This window comes from Cherax quadricarinatus, chromosome 4 (genome assembly GCF_038502225.1).
Source record: "Cherax quadricarinatus isolate ZL_2023a chromosome 4, ASM3850222v1, whole genome shotgun sequence".
In the NCBI taxonomy this organism is placed as follows: Eukaryota; Metazoa; Arthropoda; class Malacostraca; order Decapoda; family Parastacidae; genus Cherax; species Cherax quadricarinatus.
The window spans coordinates 13,864,238-13,884,237 of record NC_091295.1 but is presented as its reverse complement, the minus strand read 5'-3'; the positions used below and the strand labels follow the sequence as shown (position 1 = coordinate 13,884,237).

General features: G+C 45.3%; 1 protein-coding gene across 1 annotated transcript in view; it reads right to left on the bottom strand.

Annotated features, from left to right (window-relative positions):
* Positions 1-20,000, bottom strand: part of LOC128684198 (uncharacterized) — a 114,920-nt gene that overhangs the window by 94,131 nt on the left and 789 nt on the right. The gene's annotated exons all lie outside the window — the stretch shown is intronic.

Here is a 20,000-nt window from a genome sequence, read left to right as displayed (position 1 = left end):
TCTCCTGTCCTCCAGTGTCATCAGGTTGATTTCCCTTAACCTCTTCTCGTAGGACATACCTCTTAGCTCTGGGACTAGTCTTATTGCAAACCTTTGCACTTTCTCTGGTTTCTTTACGTGCTTGGCTAGGTGTGGGTTCCAAAGTGGTGCCGCATACTCCAATATGGGCCTAACGTACTCGGTGTACAGGGTCCTGAACGATTCCTTATTAAGATGTCGGAATGCTGTTCTGAGGTTTGCTAGGCGCCCATATGCTGCAGCAGTTATTTGGTTGATGTGCGCTTCAGGAGATGTGCCTGGTTTTATACTCACCACAAGATCTTTTTCCTTGAGTGAGGTTTGTAGTCTCTGGCCCTCTAGACTGTACTTTGTCTGTAGTCTTCTTTACCCTTCCCCAATCTTCATGACTTTGCACTTGGTGGAGTTGAACTCAGGGAGCCAATTGCTGGACCAGGTCTACAGCATGTCCAGATCCCTTTGTAGTTCTGCCTGGTCTTCGATTGAATGAATTCTTCTAATCAACTTCACGTCATCTGCAAACAGGGACACCTGTGTGTGTGTGTGTGTGTGTGTGTGTGTGTGTGTGTGTGTGTGTGTGTGTGTGTGTGTGTGTGTGTGTGTGTGTGTGTGTGTGTGTATGTGTGTGTGTGTGTGTTTGGTGCGTGTGGTGTGTGTATGTGTGTGTGTATGTACTCACCTATTTGTACTCACCTATTTGTGGTTGCAGGGGTCGAGTCCTAGCTCCTGGCCCCGCCTCTTCACCGGTTGCAACTAGGCCCCCTCTCTCCCCGCTCCATGAGCTTTATCAAACCTCGTCTTAAAACTGTGTATGGTTCCTGCCTCCACTACGTCATTTTCTAGGCTATTCCACTGCCTTACAACTCTATGACTGAAGAAATACTTCCTACTATCTCTCTGACTCATTTGTGTCTTCAACTTCCAATTGTGGCCTCTTGTTTCTGTGTCCCCTCCCTGGAACATCCTGTCCTTGTCCACCTTGTCTATTCCACGCAGTATTTTATATGTCGTTATCATGTCTCCCCTGACCCTCCTGTCCTCCAGTGTCGTCAGGCCGATTTCCCTTAATCTATCTTCATAGGACATTCCCCTTAGCTCTGGAACTAACCTTGTTGCAAACCTTTGTACTTTCTCTAGTTTCTTGACGTGCTTTATCAAGTGCGGGTTCCAAACAGGTGCTGCATACTCAAGTATGGGCCTGACATACACGGTGTACAGTGTCTTGAATGATTCCTTACTAAGGTATCGGAATGCTGTTCTCAGGTTCGCCAGGCGCCCATATGCTGCAGCAGTTATCTGATTGATGTGTGCTTCCGGAGACATGCTCGGTGTTATACTCACCCCAAGATCTTTCTCCTTGAGTGAGGTTTGCAGTCTTTGGCCACCTAGCCTATACTCTGTCTGTGGTCTTCTGTGCCCTTCCCCTATCTTCATGACTTTGCATTTGGCAGGATTAAATTCGAGAAGCCATTTGCTGGACCAGGTGTCCAGTCTGTCCAGGTCTCTTTGAAGTCCTGCCTGGTCCTCATCAGATTTAATTCTCCTCATTAACTTCACATCATCTGCAAACAGGGACACTTCTGAGTCTAACCCTTCCGTCATGTTGTTCACATATACCAAAAATAGCACTGGTCCTAGGACCGACCCCTGTGGGACCCCGCTCGTCACAGGTGCCCACTGTGATACATCATTACGTACCATGACTCGTTGTTGCCTCCCTGTCAGGTATTCTCTGATCCATTGCAGTGCCCTTCCTGTTATATGCGCCTGATGCTCTAGCTTCTGCACTAATCTCTTGTGAGGAACTGTGTCAAAGGCCTTCTTGCAGTCCAAGAAGATGCAATCAACCCACCCCTCTCTCTCTTGTCTTACTTCTGTTATTTTATCATAAAACTCCAGAAGGTTTGTGACACAGGATTTGCCTTCCGTGAATCCGTGCTGGTTGGCATTTATACTCCTGTTCCGTTCCAGGTGCTCCACCACTCTCCTCCTGATAATCTTCTCCATAATTTTGCATACTATACACGTCAATGACACAGGTCTATAGTTTAGTGCCTCTTCTCTGTCTCCTTTTTTGAAAATGGGAACTACATTTGCCGTCTTCCATACCTCAGGTAGTTGCCCAGTTTCCAGGGATGTGTTGAAGATTGTGGTAAGTGGTACGCACAACATATCTGCTCCCTCTCTAAGGACCCACGGAGAGATGTTGTCCGGTCCCATTGCCTTTGAGGTATCGATGTCCCTTAGCAGTTTCTTCACCTCCTCTTCATCTGTATGTATGTCGTCCAACACTTGTTGGTGCATTCCTTGTTGGTGTCCCCATCTGGTCTGTCCCCCCAGAGTCCTTCCTGTCTCTACTGTAAATACTTCCTTAAATCTCGTGTTGAGCTCCTCACATACCTCTTGATCGTTTCTTGTGAGTTCTCCACCTTCTTTCCTCAGCCTTATCACCTGGTCCTTGACTGTTGTCTTCCTCCTAATGTGGCTATACAGCAGTTTCGGGTCAGATTTGACTTTCGATGCTATGTCGTTTTCATACTGTCGCTGGGCCTCCCTCCTTATCTGCGCATACTCGTTTCTGGCTCTTCTACTAATCTCCTTGTTTTCCTGGGTCCTATGCCTCCTGTACCTTTTCCATTCTCTGTTGCACTTAGTTTTTGCCTCCCTACACCTTCGGGTAAACCAAGGACTCGTTTTGGTCTTCCTATTATTTCTGTTTCCCTTGGGAACAAAACTTTCCTCTGCCTCCTTGCACTTTGTTGCCACATATTCCATCATCTCGTTTACTGATTTTCCTACCATTTCTCTGTCCCACTGAACCTCCTGCAGGAAGTTTCTCATACCTGTGTAGTCCCCCCTTTTATAGTTTGGCCTGTCCCCTTCAGTTCCTGTTACCTTCTCCACTTGTAACTCTACTATATAGTCAAAACTCAGAACCACATGATCGCTAGCTCCAAGGGGCCTCTCGTAAGTGATGTCCTCAATGTCTGAACTGCTCAGGGTGAACACAAGATCCAGTCTTGCTGGCTCATCCTCCCCTCTGTGTGTGTGTGTGTGTGTGTGTGTGTGTGTGTGTGTGTGTGTGTGTGTGTGTGTGTGTGTGTGTACTCACCTATTTGTACTCACCTATTTGTGGTTGCAGGGGTCGAGTCTTAGCTCCTGGCCCCGCCTCTTCACCGGTTGCTACTGGGCCCTCTCTCTCCCCGCTCCATGAGCTTTATCAAACCTCGTCTTAAAACTGTGTATGGTTCCTGCCTCCACTACGCCATTTTCTAGGCTATTCCACTGCCTTACAACTCTATGACTGAAGAAATACTTCCTACTATCTCTCTGACTCATTTGTGTCTTCAACTTCCAATTGTGGCCTCTTGTTTCTGTGTCCCCTCCCTGGAACATCCTGTCTTTGTCCACCTTGTCTATTCCACGCAGTATTTTATATGTCGTTATCATGTCTCCCCTGACCCTCCTGTCCTCCAGTGTCGTCAGGCCGATTTCCCTTAATCTTTCTTCATAGGACATTCCCCTTAGCTCTGGAACTAACCTTGTCGCAAACCTTTGTACTTTTCTAGTTTCTTGACGTGCTTTATCAAGTGCGGGTTCCAAACAGGTGCTGCATACTCCAGTATGGGCCTGACATACACGGTGTACAGTGTCTTGAATGATTCCTTACTAAGGTATCGGAATGCTGTTCTCAGGTTTGCCAGGCACCCATATGCTGCAGCAGTTATCTGATTGATGTGTGCTTCCGGAGACATGCTCGGTGTTATACTTACCCCAAGATCTTTCTCCTTGAGTGAGGTTTGCAGTCTTTGGCCACCTAGCCTATTGTCAGCATAGTTGCTGAATCCTGTATTCCCAGTATTATATAGCATAGCATATTAGTATCATCCATGTGCTTTAGATACGAGATCCCTTTTACGCCTGTGGCTTTGTGTGACGTCACGGGATACAGATGTGTAGGCTCATACCTCTGCCCCGGCCTCACTCGGCGGCAGACCATTCAGCGGACAGGCTAGGCAGCTGGGCTCCATCCCTCATCTCAGTCTGACAATATAGTTACCATCCTACAAGTGTGTCTACCTTCAACCTGTGATATCTCCATTAAAGAACCCTTTACGATAAATGGTGGCATCGGAGGGCCTGTAATTCTGACGATTACAGCGATTTCTGGAGATAAATTTTCGACCAGCAAGACGGCCATTTCGTGTCACCAGTAGGCCTACCGAGGTTCACCCCATCCAGCTACTTCAAGCCAGCTACCTCAAGCCAGCTACTCTACCAGCTTCTACATTATTCACTGGTCAGTCTCTTTGTATTAGTGTTTTCTGCTTATTTGCATCACTCCCGAGGGGTTGACCCGAGTTTGCAAAATAAGCCAGCTTCCAGTCTGTGGTGGGGGAGTCAGAACAACCGAGTCCAGTCCAGCCTAGCCTACTCCATCCAATTATTTTGCCTGCCAAGCCAGCTTCCACCCCTGCTGTGCTCATCGTGTGAAGTTATCAAGCTATTCTCTGTGAAGGGTTAAGATAAGCCAGCTAGCAACTAACCCAGGTGTCTTACCCCAGTACTCGAGCAAGCCACGTGAGTAGTCTTCATCGCTTGTGATTCAAGCTCCAAGCATTCTGGGTGCTCTTTTTCATCCTTGTGGTGTTGTAGTATTTCGTGGGTTTATTTTAAGCCAGCCGGCTTAGAATTATCTTCGCGGCAGTGTGGGTGTTCTCAGTGAGGCTTACGACGTTCAACCCATAAGCCCAGCCACTCACGATCACGTGTGTCGCACCATTGCCGGTCTCAGTCCTGTTAACCCACAAACCCAACTACAGTCAGCCATTACCCACTCACCAAACTTCTTCAGTGTTTTGGTGCACTGCTAAGGGTTGTAGCACCATATTTTAAGGACCACATAGGGGGTCAAGAGCTAGAGTGTGCTCGTGCCATCTTTAAAAAGCCTCCTGTGTATTTGTCTTCGCCGATTTAAGCGCAATTCTACGATCATCTGTGCAGAGGACAGCAGCAAGACGATATAAACAATCCATCAATCTCATTCTTCAAGTTGTTACAGCGATAATATTTTTTTTTTAGAGACATTTGCGAGTGTTGAGACATTTCTTTTGTGTTCCCAGTGATTTTTCTCTTAGTGACATTCAGTGACTCTTGATCAGACTCAGTGTTTATCATGTACTGATTGCATTAATTTCTTTTAATCTCCTTAATTCAGTGTTAATTTTCGTGCATTATTTTATATCTGTTGTGTTGTGTATCTTTTTATACACTTGAAGTAAGTAATTAGTGTTTTTCCTTAGTTGTGTGTGCAACATATGAGCAGTATAGAACTTGTGTTTACACTTCAGAATCACCTTGTGTTCTCAGTATTCCAGTGAAGTATTTCAGTAAATTTTTCACCTCATATTCTGCATCACAACTCAGTGTTGTCTGTTATTTTTTTTTTCTTCCCAGCATTTGTGTATTTTTATTTTGTTCTCTGTGTGTTGAACATTCTTGTGTTCATATTCTTTCATTTAGCCAGTGTCTAATTTGTCTTATTTCCACAGACAATAGTGCCATTTTTAAAGTCCAAGCAAGAAATAATTTTTTACAAAATTTTTCAAAACATCAAGTTTCATTGCAAGAAAATTCTAGTACTGTGTTTATGTTGATGTGTTGTGTTCTGCATCACTGTAAGTGTTCAACCCTCTGTTTTGTTATGTGTTTTTAGCACCTATTATTTTTCACGTTTTATTGAACAAATTCACTCTTAGTGCAATTTTTAAGTTCTCCTTTTAAAGTAAATTGTTCTTTTGCTTGTTAAGTGTTGTTTAAGTGCAGTTAAGAGTTAAAGTGTTCATTCCTTGATATATTTCTTTTCTTGAGTGTGTAATAATTTTTTTATTATTGCACATTGACTCATTTTGCAATAATTCTTGTGCAAATATTGTGTTGCTATTAAAGTTTTTTCTTGCAGAAAATTTTATGCAGTGTTGTGCAATACTTTTTTGATTAGCAATTATTTGATATATTGCTACAGTTTATTACAGTGCAGTTTCTTATGCTCTGTTCTGTGCATAGTATTTTATTCTGTGTCATTTTATTTTTATTTCAGTGAATTGTGTGTTTTAATTTTTGCACAAGTTTATTGAGTCCATTTTATCATTTTATTGTGTATTTTCCTGTTGCATTGAAAGTAAAGACAACTCACTGTGCCATTTATTCAATTTAAAGTAAAAGTTGAGCAATTAGATTTGAGCAAAGTACAAGTTCTCTTGAATTTCAGTGTTTGTTAAGTTGCATATTCTTCTTGTGTGAGTTCTTTGCTTACTGTGTAACTTGTCAATTTTTAATTACTTATGCAGAATAGTTAAGCATTTTCTTCCCGTTTAAGCTTATTGTGTCATTCTCTCCATTTTTCTTGACTTATGCCCTTCAGTATTTTCACTGAGAAGATGTCCCAGTCACTTTTGAACGTTCACTTAGTGTATCATGCCAGTCAAAGTCAATATGAATCAGTCCACAGTACCAACATTCCCTTACTGACTGAAAGACAATACCTAGCCCTTGAGCAATGTGTTTGTTCTCACAGCTTGTATCTGAGATTTGTTAAAATGCTGAGAAATGTGAAGTTCAGATTAAGTTCCTATAGATCCGTGAATTACTTATTAACGTAGCCGAGCGGTCAGGCACTAGTAATACTGTCACTCCTGTCTGGACTCCAGCCACAATATCGTGCACGCAGGATAGTGCTGAGACTACTATCCTTGCGATAGTCGTTCACATATACCAAAAATAGCACTGGTCCTAGGACCGACTCCTGTGGGACCCCGCTCGTCACAGGTGCCCACTGTGATACATCATTACGTACCATGACTCGTTGTTGCCTCCCTGTCAGGTATTCTCTGATCCATTGCAGTGCCCTTCCTGTTATATGCGCCTGATGCTCTAGCTTCTGCACTAATCTCTTGTGAGGAACTGTGTCAAATGCCTTCTTGCAGTCCAAGAAGATGCAATCAACCCACCCCTCTCTCTCGTGTCTTACTTCTGTTATTTTATCATAAAACTCCAGAAGGTTTGTGACACAGGATTTGCCTTCCGTGAATCCGTGCTGGTTGGCATTTATACTCTTGTTCCGTTCCAGGTGCTCCACCACTCTCCACCTGATAATCTTCTCCATAATTTTGCATACTATACACGTCAATGACACAGGTCTATAGTTTAGTGCCAATTTTCTGTCTCCTTTTTTAAAAATGGGAACTACATTTGCCGTCTTCCATACCTCAGGTAGTTGCCCAGTTTCCAGGGACGTGTTGAAGATTGTGGTAAGTGGCACGCACAACATATCTGCTCCCTCTCTAAGGACCCACGGGGAGATGTTGTCCGGTCCCATTGCCTTTGAGGTATCGATGTCCCTTAGCAGTTTCTTCACCTCCTCCTCATCTGTAAGTATGTCGTCCAACACTTGTTGGTGTATTCCTTGCTGGTGTCCCCATCTGGTCTGTCCCCCCAGAGTCCTTCCTGTCTCTACTGTATATACTTCCTTAAATCTTGTGTTGAGCTCCTCACATACCTCTTGATCGTTTCTTATGAGTTCTCCATCTTCTTTCCTCAGCCTTATCACCTGGTCCTTGACTGTTGTCTTCCTCCTAATGTGGCTATACAGCAGTTTCGGGTCAGATTTGACTTTCGATGCTATGTCGTTTTCATACTGTCGCTGGGCCTCCCTCCTTATCTGTGCATACTCGTTTCTGGCTCTTCTACTAATCTCCTTGTTTTCCTGGGTCCTATGCCTCCTGTACCTTTTCCATTCTCTGTTGCACTTAGTTTTTGCCTCCCTACACCTTCGGGTAAACCAAGGACTCGTTTTGGTCGTCCTATTATTTCTGTTTCCCTTAGGAACAAAACTTTCCTCTGCCTCCTTGCACTTTGTTGCCACATATTCCATCATCTCGTTTACTGATTTTCCTACCATTTCTCTGTCCCACTGAACCTCCTGCAGGAAGTTTCTCATACCTGTGTAGTCCCCCCTTTTATAGTTTGGCCTGTCCCTTTCAGTTCCTGTTACCTTCTCCACTTGTAACTCTACTATATAGTCAAAACTCAGAACCACGTGATCGCTAGCTCCAAGGGGCCTCTCGTAAGTGATGTCCTCAATGTTTGAACTGCTCAGGGTGAACACAAGATCCAGTCTTGCTGGTCCATCCTCCCCTCTCTCTCTGGTTGTGTCCCTGACATGTTGATGCATGAGGTTTTCAAGTACCACATCCATCATCTTGGCTCTCCATGTTTCGGGACCCCCATGTGGCTCCAGGTTTTCCCAGTCGATCTCCCTGTGGTTGAAATCGCCCATTACCAGTAACTTTGCTCTGCTCGAGTGAGCTCTTCTTGCCACCTCAGCCAGTGTGTCCACCATCACCCTGTTGTTTTCTTCGTACTCCTCTCTTGGCCTCCTGCAGTTCTGTGGTGGGTTATACATCACTCCAATGACTACTTTGTGTGTGTGTGTGTGTGTGTGTGTGTGTGTGTGTGTGTGTGTGTGTGTGTGTGTGTGTGTGTGTGTGTGTGTGTGTGTGTGTGTGTGTGTGTGTGTGTGTGTGTGTATGTGTGTGTGTATGTGTGTGTGTATGTGTGTGTATGTGTGTGTGTGTGTGTGTGTGTATGTGTGTTTGTGTGTGTGTGTGTGTGTGTGTGTGTGTGTGTGTGTGTGTGTGTATGTGTGTGTGTATGTGTGTGTGTATGTGTGTGTGTGTGTGTGTATGTGTGTGTGTATGTGCACTCACCTAATTGTACTCACCTAATTGTGGTTGCAGGGGTCGAGACTCCGCTCCTGGCCCCGCCTCTTCACTGATCGCTACTGGGTCCTGTCTCTCTCTGCTTCCTGAGCTTTGTCATACCTCTTCTTAAAACTATGTATGGTTCCTGCCTCCACTACTTCACTTGCTAGGCTATTCCACTTGCTGACAACTCTATGACTGAAGAAATACTTCCTAACGTCCCTGTGACTCGTCTGAGTCTTCAGCTTCCAGTTGTGACCCCTTGTCCCTGTGTCCCCTCTCTGGAACATCCTATCTCTGTCCACCTTGTCTATTCCCCGCAGTATCTTGTATGTCGTTATCATGTCTCCCCTGACCCTTCTGTCCTCCAGTGTCGTCAGTCCGATTTCCCTTAACCTTTCCTCATACGACATTCCCTTGAGCTCTGGGACTAGCCTTGTTGCAAACCTTTGTACTTTCTCTAACTTCTTGACGTGCTTGACCAGGTGTGGGTTCCAGACTGGTGCTGCATACTCCAGTATGGGCCCAACATAAACAGTGTACAGTGTCTTGAACGATTCCTTATTAAGGTATCGGAACGCTATTCTCAGGTTTGCCAGGCGCCCGTATGCTGCAGCAGTTATTTGGTTGATGTGTGCCTCCGGTGATGTGCTCGGTGTTATGGTCACCCCAAGGTCTTTCTCCCTGAGTGAGGTCTGTAGTCTTTGTCCACCTAGCCTATACTCTGTCTGCAGTCTTCTTTGCCCCTCCCCAATCTTCATGACTTTGCATTTGGCTGGATTGAATTCGAGAAGCCAGTTACTGGACCACATGTCCAGCCTGTCCAGGTCTCTCTGCAGTCCTGCCTCATCCTCGTCCGATTTAATTCTTCTCATCAACTTCACATCATCTGCGAACAGGGACACTTCAGAGTCTATTCCTTCCATCATGTCGTTCACATATATCAAAAATAGCACTGGTCCTAGAACTGACCCTTGTGGGACCCCGCTCATAACAGGCGCCCACTGTGATACCTCTTCACGTACCATGACTCGTTGCTGCCTCCCTGTCAGGTATTCCCTTATCCATTGCAGTGCCCTCCCTTTTACATGCGCCTGATCCTCCAGCTTCTGCACTAATCTCTTGTGGGGAACTGTGTCAAAGGCCTTCCTGCAGTCTAGGAAAACGCAATCTACCCACCCCTCTCTCTCGTGTCTTACTTCTGTTACCTTGTCATAAAACTCCAGGACGTTTGTGATACAGGATTTGCCTTCCATGAACCCATGCTGGTTTTCATTTATAATCTTGTTCCTTTCCAGGTGTTCGACCACTCTCCTCCTGATAATCTTCTCCATGACTTTGCACACAATACATGTCAGAGACACAGGTCTGTAGTTTAGTGCCTCGTTTCTGTTTCCTTTCTTAAATATGGGGACTACATTAGCTGTCTTCCATTTCTCAGGTAGTTGCCCAGTTTCAAGGGATGTGTTGAAGATTGTGGTTAGAGGCACGCACAGCATCTCTGCTCCTTCTCTAAGGACCCATGGGGAGATGTTGTCCGGTCCCATCGCCTTTGAGGTGTCAAGGTCACTTAAGAGCTTCTTCACCTCCTCCTCAGTTGTTCGTATGTCATCCAACACTTGTTGGTATATTCCCTCTTGATGTTCCCTTCTGTGCTGTCTTCCCACAGCCCTTCCTGTCTCTACTCTAAAAACTTCCTTAAATCTCCTGTTCAGCTCCTCACATACCTCCTGATCATTTCTTGTGAGTTCTCCACCTTCTGTCCTTATTCTGATCACCTGGTCTTTGACTGTTGTCTTCCTCCTGATGTGGCTATACAACAGTTTCGGGTCAGTCTTGATTCTCGATGCTATGTCATTTTCATACTGTCGCTGGGCCTCCCCCCTTACCTGTGCATACTCATTCCTGGCTCTGCGACTGATCTCCCTATTTTCGTGTGTTCTCTGCCTTCTGTACTTTTTCCATTCTCTATTGCACTTTGTTTTTGCCTCCTTACACCGTCGGGTAAACCAGGGGCTCGTTCTGGTCTTCCCGTTGTTACAATTGCCCTTGGGAATAAACTTTTCCACTGCCTCCTTGCATTTTGTTGTTACACATTCCATCATTTCATTTACTGGCTTTCCTGCCAGTTCTCTGTCCCACTGGACCTCCCGCAGGAAGTTCTTCAACCCTATGTAGTCCCCTCTTTTATAGTCAGGCTTTTCCCATTCAACTCCTGTTATTCTCTCCACTTGCAGCTCTACTATGTATTCAAAGCACAGAACCACGTGGTCGCTAGCTCCTAAGGGACTCTCATACTGGATGTCCTCAATGTCTGAGCTGCCCAGGGTGAACACAAGGTCCAATCTTGCTGGTTCATCCTCCCCTCTCACTCTGGTAGTGTCCTTAACATGAGGTTTTCCAGCACCACGTCCAACATCCTGGCTCTCCATGTTTTGGGACCCCCATGTGGCTCCAGGTTTTCCCAGTTGATCTCCATGTGGTTGAAATCCCCCATAACCAGCAACTTTGCTCTGCTGGAATGAGCTCTTCTTGCCACCTCAGCAAGTGTGTCCACCATTGCTCTGTTGCTCTCTTCATATTCCTCTCTTGGCCTCCTGCAGTTCTGTGGTGGATTATACATCACTGCAATGACCACTTTGTGTTCCCCAGACTGAAGTATACCTGCTATGTAGTCTCTTTCTCCCGTCTCATCTATGCCTTCCATTTTCTCGAATTTCCATCTGTTTTTTACGAGTAGAGCAACCCCACCTCCCCCCCTGCCCCTTCTATCTTTCCTCATGATCTGGTATCCTGGTGGGAAGATTGCATCTGTTATTGTCTCCGTGAGTTTTGTTTCTGTAAATGCTATGATGTCTGGGGACTTCTCATTGATTCTTTCTTGCCATTCCTCATGTTTATTCGTTAATCCATCTGCATTTGTGTACCAAACCTTCAACTTCGGTTCTAATACTGTAACTGTGGTGCGGGGGGTGGAAACAGAGGGATCGGTGTGTGATGGTTGGTTTGGATTGTTCAGTTGCCTTGGGAGTGTCGTGGCTGGAGTCCTTCTGCAGGTGTTTCTGGGGGGTGCACTTGTCCTTCCATTTGATCCTGGGTTATTCTGCTCTCCTTTTTCATTTCCTCCCATTTCTCCTTTCGTTTTTGAACTCTCTCTTTCATCGTCTTCCTTTCGTCCTGTGTTCTGTCTCGATGGAGGTACACACTCCGGAACTCCTGCTTGCCTCTCAGCCGTGCTTTCTCCTGCAGGATCATGGTTCGGGTTGATTCTGCCTTGAAAATTACTTTGAGAGGCCGATTCCTTTTCTTTGTGAACCACCCAATTCTCCGAAAATTTGCCACCTGGGTCATGTCCCCCTCGCCTATCACCTTCATGATATCTTCAATCGCTTTTTTTCCTGTGTGTGTGTGTATGTGTGTGTGTGTGTGTGTGTGTGTGTGTGTGTGTGTGTGTGTGTGTGTGTATGTGTGTGTGTATGTGTGTGTGTATTTGTGTGTGTATGTGTGTGTGTATGTGTGTGTGTGTGTGTATGTGTGTGTGTATGTGTGTGTGTATGTGTGTGTGTATGTGTGTGTGTGTATGTGTGTGTGTGTGTGTGTGTGTGTGTGTGTGTGTGTGTGTACGTCTACTTTTTTCAGTCTGATAGTACTGAACCTTGCACTCGAGGTCAACCTTAAATACTGATGTTACACTCAACCTTGCACTCGAGGTCAACCTTAAATACTGATGTTCCACTCAACCTTGCACTCGAGGTCAACCTTAAATACTGATGTTCCACTCAACCTTGCAGTCGAGGTCAACCTTAAATACTGATGTTACACTCAACCTTGCAGTCGAGGTCAACCTTAAATACTGATGTTCCACTCAACCTTGCAGTCGAGGTCAACCTTAAATACTGATGTTCCACTCAACCTTGCAGTCGAGGTCAACCTTAAATACTGATGTTCCACTCAACCTTGCAGTCGAGGTCAACCTTAAATACTGATGTTACACTCAACCTTGCAGTCGAGGCCGACCTTAAATACTGATGTTCCACTCAACCTTGCAGTCGAGGTCGACCTTAAATACTGATGTTCCACTCAACCTTGCAGTCGAGGTCAACCTTAAATACTGATGTTCCACTCAACCTTGCAGTCGAGGTCAACCTTAAATACTGATGTTCCACTCAACCTTGCAGTCGAGGTCAACCTTAAATACTGATGTTCCACTCAACCTTGCAGTCGAGGTCAACCTTAAATACTGATGTTCCACTCAACCTTGCAGTCGAGGTCAACCTTAAATACTGATGTTCCACTCAACCTTGCAGTCGAGGTCAACCTTAAATACTGATGTTACACTCAACCTTGCAGTCGAGGTCAACCTTAAATACTGATGTTCCACTCAACCTTGCAGTCGAGGTCAACCTTAAATACTGATGTTACACTCAACCTTGCAGTCGAGGTCGACCTTAAATACTGATGTTCCACTCAACCTTGCAGTCGAGGTCAACCTTAAATACTGATGTTCCACTCAACCTTGCAGTCGAGGTCGACCTTAAATACTGATGTTCCACTCAACCTTGCACTCGAGGTCGACCTTAAATACTGATGTTACGCAGTCGAGGCTTAAATACTGATGTTCCACTCAACCTTGCAGTCGAGGTCGACCTTAAATACTGATGTTCCACTCAACCTTGAGATCACTTAAATACTGATGTTCCACTCAACCTTGCAGTCGAGGTCAACCTTAAATACTGATGTTCCACTCAACCTTGCAGTCGAGGTCAACCTTAAATACTGATGTTCCACTCAACCTTGCAGTCGAGGTCAACCTTAAATACTGATGTTACACTCAACCTTGCAGTCGAGGTCGACCTTAAATACTGATGTTACACTCAACCTTGCACTCGAGGTCGACCTTAAATACTGATGTTACACTCAACCTTGCACTCGAGGTCGACCTTAAATACTGATGTTCCACTCAACCTTGCAGTCGAGGTCGACCTTAAATACTGATGTTCCACTCAACCTTGCACTCGAGGTCGACCTTAAATACTGATGTTCCACTCAACCTTGCAGTCGAGGTCAACCTTAAATACTGATGTTCCACTCAACCTTGCACTCGAGGTCGACCTTAAATACTGATGTTCCACTCAACCTTGCAGTCGAGGTCGACCTTAAATACTGATGTTCCACTCAACCTTGCACTCGAGGTCAACCTTAAATACTGATATTCCACTCAACCTTGCACTCGAGGTCAACCTTAAATACTGATGTTCCACTCAACCTTGCACTCGAGGTCAACCTTAAATACTGATGTTCCACTCAACCTTGCACTCGAGATCGAACTTAATGTTGTGGTTCTACTGAACTTAGCACTCAAGTTTAACCTTGTCCTTGTGGTACTATTGAACCTTGCACTCAAGGTTGATCTTGACAGTGTGGTACTTTTAAACCTCGCACTCAAAGTTGATTTTGATATTGTGGTTCTACTGAACCTTTCTCCCCCAGGCCCAGCGGCTCCTCCTCCCTCTCCACTAACGCTCCCTCCACCCCACCATTCCCCAACATACTACCTCCCTTCCCGCCCACACTCAAACAGGCCGAGTCATTTTCCTGGTGCGTGCCCAAGGTGGTGCTCTGAGACCAGTGCTGTTTCATTAGATCAACACATCAACTCCAGGCGAGGGACTGATTATCTCAAACTCATCTTCCACCGTTCTTCTCTGTATTGGACTGAAGAAGCTAATGGTTAGAGTACGTTTCCTAAATAAAGATTCCCATAAGTGTCTCATTCCTTACCTCGTCATTGTTCCAAAACATTTACATGACATAGTGGAAGTAAGAATGACTCACGAAATTGTAATAACACGATTGCAAACAAACTCGGAACGAGTGGGTTTGAACCCAAGGCGAGTGAGATTTGCTACGCACACGCCATGGGTTCAAAACCCACCCGTTCCGTGGTTTGGAAGTAAGAACATGGGAAAATAAGCACTGCAGTAATCCTGCTGGCCCATGCCAAGTAGATCCTCGAATCCAAATCTTCTGATTCGTAAACAGATTTGAGCAACGAAGATATAGACAAGGAAGATATAAACAAAGAATATATAGACAACGAAGATATAGACAACGAAGATATAGACAACGAAGATATAGACAACGAAGATATAGACAACGAAGATACAGACACCCAGATGTGCAACATCTGGGTGTCTATATTAGTAGACGTTACACCATCCAGCGGCTTTATCAATACAATACAAGGACATAATGTTAAGAATTTAGAACCATATACAAAAGATGAGGTAATCAGTCTATCAACCTTGGAGTTGGCGAAGACGACTGTAGAATCTGAAGCACAGGCAGTAAGCTTGTCGTTTATATACTGTCGTCAGGTGAGGGACGTGCAGCAGACGAAGGCATTGTCACTACTAGGTGAGAGTCCCCAGGTGAGTCCCCAGTGTTGCTGTGTTGGACAAGTATCATTATTAACTCAGTTTAGGTCGTAATGAACCACCGTCGATGAATAACATTGTATTTATGGTATCCAGAATCAACATGCTGATGAGTAAGATACATATGTAACAGTTTGGAATCTTTATTGACGAGACGTTTCGCCTGTTCAGCAGGCTTCTTCAGTCGAAATACAGAGAACAGAAGTCACGGTGATGTAGATAAGAGGTGATCAGTCCCCAAACTGAAGGACTGGTAAGCACATGTTCATATTATCACCTACTCTCTCGACTATATATACCTGTGCTTATCATGTACTCTCTATGGCCTTGAAGAAGCTTAAATAACAAGTAAAACGTTGTCAAAGGCGCGGTGAGTCTTCTTCGTGTCAAGTGGAATACCGTTTACAGCCCTATTGCGAGGGCAGCTCTATGAGACGGGACGGTGAATCTTCTTCAGCACAATTGGTGCAGCAGTCAGCTACAGTCGTCGTCGACGCACTGTAGCTGGGATACAGCTTTCAACCCTCAAAAGCTCTGCTCCATTTGAGCCATTCCTGGCACTCTGGCCGCAGCCCAAGTGTCAGAATGACTCAGTTTCAAAGTTTTGTTCCTCACCAACCCTCCCAACAGACCATGCTAAACATCATCATCTTCCGTGAATAAATCTCCGACCACAAGGATTTCCTTGGCTTCATTATTGAGAGTGAAGTACGACTTCTATTGCTTCGGTAAGTAACTTGAAAAGTAACATGGGTATGGCCATGGTATCCCCAGTCAGCAAGGTTCTCGCGAATCTCTACCAAGAGTTTCTCAAGGCCAAGAAATTCCGCAACAGCATACCCAGCATCACTGGGTATGTTGCCACAGCATCACTGGGTATGTTGTCACAGCATCAATGGGTATGTTCTCACAGCATCACTGGGAATGTTGTCACAGCATCACTGGGTATGTTGCCACAGCATCACTGGGTATGTTGCCACAGCGTCACTGGGTATGTTGTCACAGCATCACTGGGTATGTTGTCGCAGCATCACTAGGTATGTTGCCACAGCATCACTGGGTATGTTGTCACAGCATCGCTGGGTATGTTGCCACAGCATCACTGGGTATGTTGACACAGCATTAATGGGTATGTTGTCACAGCATCACTGGGTATGTTGCCACAGCATCACTGGGTATGTTGTCACAGCATCACTGGGTATGTTGTCACAGCATCACTGGGTATGTTGTCACAGCATCACTGGGTATGTTGCCACAGCATCACTGGGTATGTTGCCACATCATCACTGGGTATGTTGTCACAGCATCACTGGGTATGTTGCCACAACATCACTCTGTATGTTGCCACAGTATCACTGGGTATGTTGCCACAGCATCACTGGGTATGTTGCCACAGCATCACTGGGTATGTTGTCACAGCATCACTGGGTATGTTGTTACAGCATCACTGGGTATGTTGCCACAGCATCACTGGGTATGTTGTCACACCATCACTGGGTATGTTGTTACAGCATCACTGGGTATGTTGCCACAGCATCACTGGGTATGTTGTCACACCATCACTGGGTATGTTGTCACACCATCACTGGGTATGTTGTCACAGCATCACTGAGTATGTTGCCACAGCATCACTGGGTATGTTGCCACAGCATCACTGGGTATGTTAACATAGCATCACTGGATATGTTAACACAGCATCACTGGTATGTTAACACAGCATCGCTGGGTATGTCAACAAAGCATCACGGGGTATGTTAACACAGCATCACTGAGAATGTTAACACAGCATCACGGGGTACGTTAACACAGGATCACTTGGTATGTTGACACAGCATCACTGGGTATGTTAACACAGCATAACTGGGTATGTTGACACAGCATCACTAGGTATGTTGACACAGCATCAGTGGGTATGTTAACACAGCATCACTGAGAATGTTATCACAGCATCACTGAGTATGTTAACACAGCATCACTGGGTATGTTGACACAGCATCACTGGGTATGTCGACACAGCATCATTGGGTATGTTAACACAGCATCACTGGGTATGTTGACACAGCATCACTAGGTATGTTGACACAGCATCACTGGGTATGTTGACACAGCATCACTGGGTATGTTAACACAACATCACTGGGTATGTTGACACAGCATCACTGGATATGTTAACACAGCATCACTGGGTATGTTAACACAGTATCACTGTGTCTACTAACACAGCATCACTGGGTATGTTAACACAGCATCATTGGTTATGCTGACACAGCATCACTGGGTATGTTGACACAGCATCACTGGGTATGTCGACACAGCATCACTAGGTATGTTGACACAGCATCACTGGGTATGTCGACACAGCATCACTGGGTATGTCGACACAGCATCACTAGGTATGTTGACACAGCATCACTAGGTATGTTGACACAGCATCACTGGGTATGTTGACACAGCATCACTAGGTATGTTGACACAGCATCACTAGGTATGTTGACACAGCATCACTGGGTATGTTGCCACAGCATCACTAGGTATGTTGACCCAGCATCACTGGGTATGTCGGCATAGCATCACTAGGTATGTTGACACAGCATCTCTGGGTATGTTGACACAGCATCACTAGGTATGTTGACACAGCATCTCTGGGTATGTTGACACAGCATCACTAGGTATGTTGACACAGCATCTCTGGGTATGATGAAACAGCATCACTAGGTATGTTAACACAGCATCTCTGGGTATGTTGACACAGCATCACTAGATATGTTGACACAGCATCACTTGGTATGTTGACACAGCATCACTAGGTATGTAGACACAGCATCACTGGGTATGTTGACACAGCATCTCTGGGTATGTTGACACAGCATCACTAGGTATGTTGACACAACATCACTGGGTATGTTGACACAGCATCACTAGGTATGTTGACACAGCATCACTGGGTATGTCGACACAGCATCACTGGGTATGTTGACACAGCATCACTAGGTATGTTGACACAGCATCACTTGGTATGTTGACACAGCATCACTGGGTATGTCGATGCACCATCACTAGGTATGTTGACACAGCATCACTAGGTATGTTGACACAGCATCACTAGGTATGTTGACACAGCATCACTGGGTATGTTGACACAGCATCACTAGGTATGTTGACACAGCATCACTGGGTATGTTAACACAGCATCATTGGGTATGTTGACACAGCATCACTGGGTATGTTAACACAGCATCACTGGGTATGTTAACACAGCATCACTGTGTATGCTAACACAGCATCACTGGGTATGTTAACACAGCATCACTGGGTATGTTGACACAGCATCACTAGGTATGTTGACACAGCATCACTGGGTATGTTGACACAGCATCACTGAGTATGTTAACACAGCATCACTGGGTATGTTGACACAGCATCACTGGGTATGTTAACACAGCATCACTGGGTATATTAACACAGCATCACTGTGTATGCTAACACAGCATCACTGGGTATGTTAACACAGCATCATTGGTTATGCTGACACAGCATCACTGGGTATGTCGACACAGCATCACTGGGTATGTCGACACAGCATCACTAGGTATGTTAACACAGCATCACTGGGTATGTTGACACAGCATCACTGGGTATGTTAACACAGCATCTCTGGGTATGTTGACACAGCATCACTAGGTATGTTGACACAGCATTTCTGGGTATGTTGACACAGCATCACTAGGTATGTCGACACAGCATCACTGCGTATGTTGACACAGCATCTCTGGATATGTTGACACAGCATCACTAGGTATGTTGACACAGCATCACTGGGTATGTCGACACAGCATCACTGGGTATGTTGACACAGCATCACTCTCAGTAGTAGTACCAGTTCCTAGTAACCAGTTACCAGTAACCAGTGTACCAGTAGATGACTCACTACCAACCGTCTCTGCGTGAATCACTGTCTGTATTCATATTGCTGACCACAGCAGTATTTCAAACACCCCCCTCACATATGGGTACAGGGGTTAGTCAGTCTTACGAGTGAGAGCAAGGAGGCAGGTCACGGCTGTTTGGCGCTTCCCACACTATCCGTAATTATACGTACTACCAGCCTACGTGAGTATTTCTTTACCCTATCCACGTGTTCGAACCCCACATGATATCACTAGGTATGTTGACACAGCATCACTGGGTATGTCGACACAGCATCACTGGGTATGTCGACACAGCATCACTAGGTATGTTGACACAGCATCACCAGGTATGTTGACACAGCATCTCTGGGTATGTTGACACAGCATCACTAGGTATGTTGACACAGCTTCTCTGGGTATGTTGACACAGCATCACTAGGTATGTTGACACAGCTTCTCTGGGTATGTTGACACAGCATCACTAGATATGTTGACACAGCATCACTAGATATGTTGACACAGCATCACTAGGTATGTTGACACAGCTTCTCTGGGTATGTTGACACAGCATCACTAGATATGTTGACACAGCATCACTAGGTATGTTGACACAGCATCACTAGGTATGTCGACACAGCATCACTGGGTATGTTGACACAGCATCTCTGGGTATGTTGACACAGCATCACTAGGTATGTTGACACAGCATCACTGGGTATGTTGACACAGCATCACTGGGTATGTTGGCACATCATCACACGTGGTTTTGGTTATAGAGCGTCTTGGGAATGTTAGGTAATGATGTGTGATGTAAGGAAGGGGCATCGAGCACCCTTCACTAACATCGTCTCCTGGAAGGGTAATCCCCCCAGTGA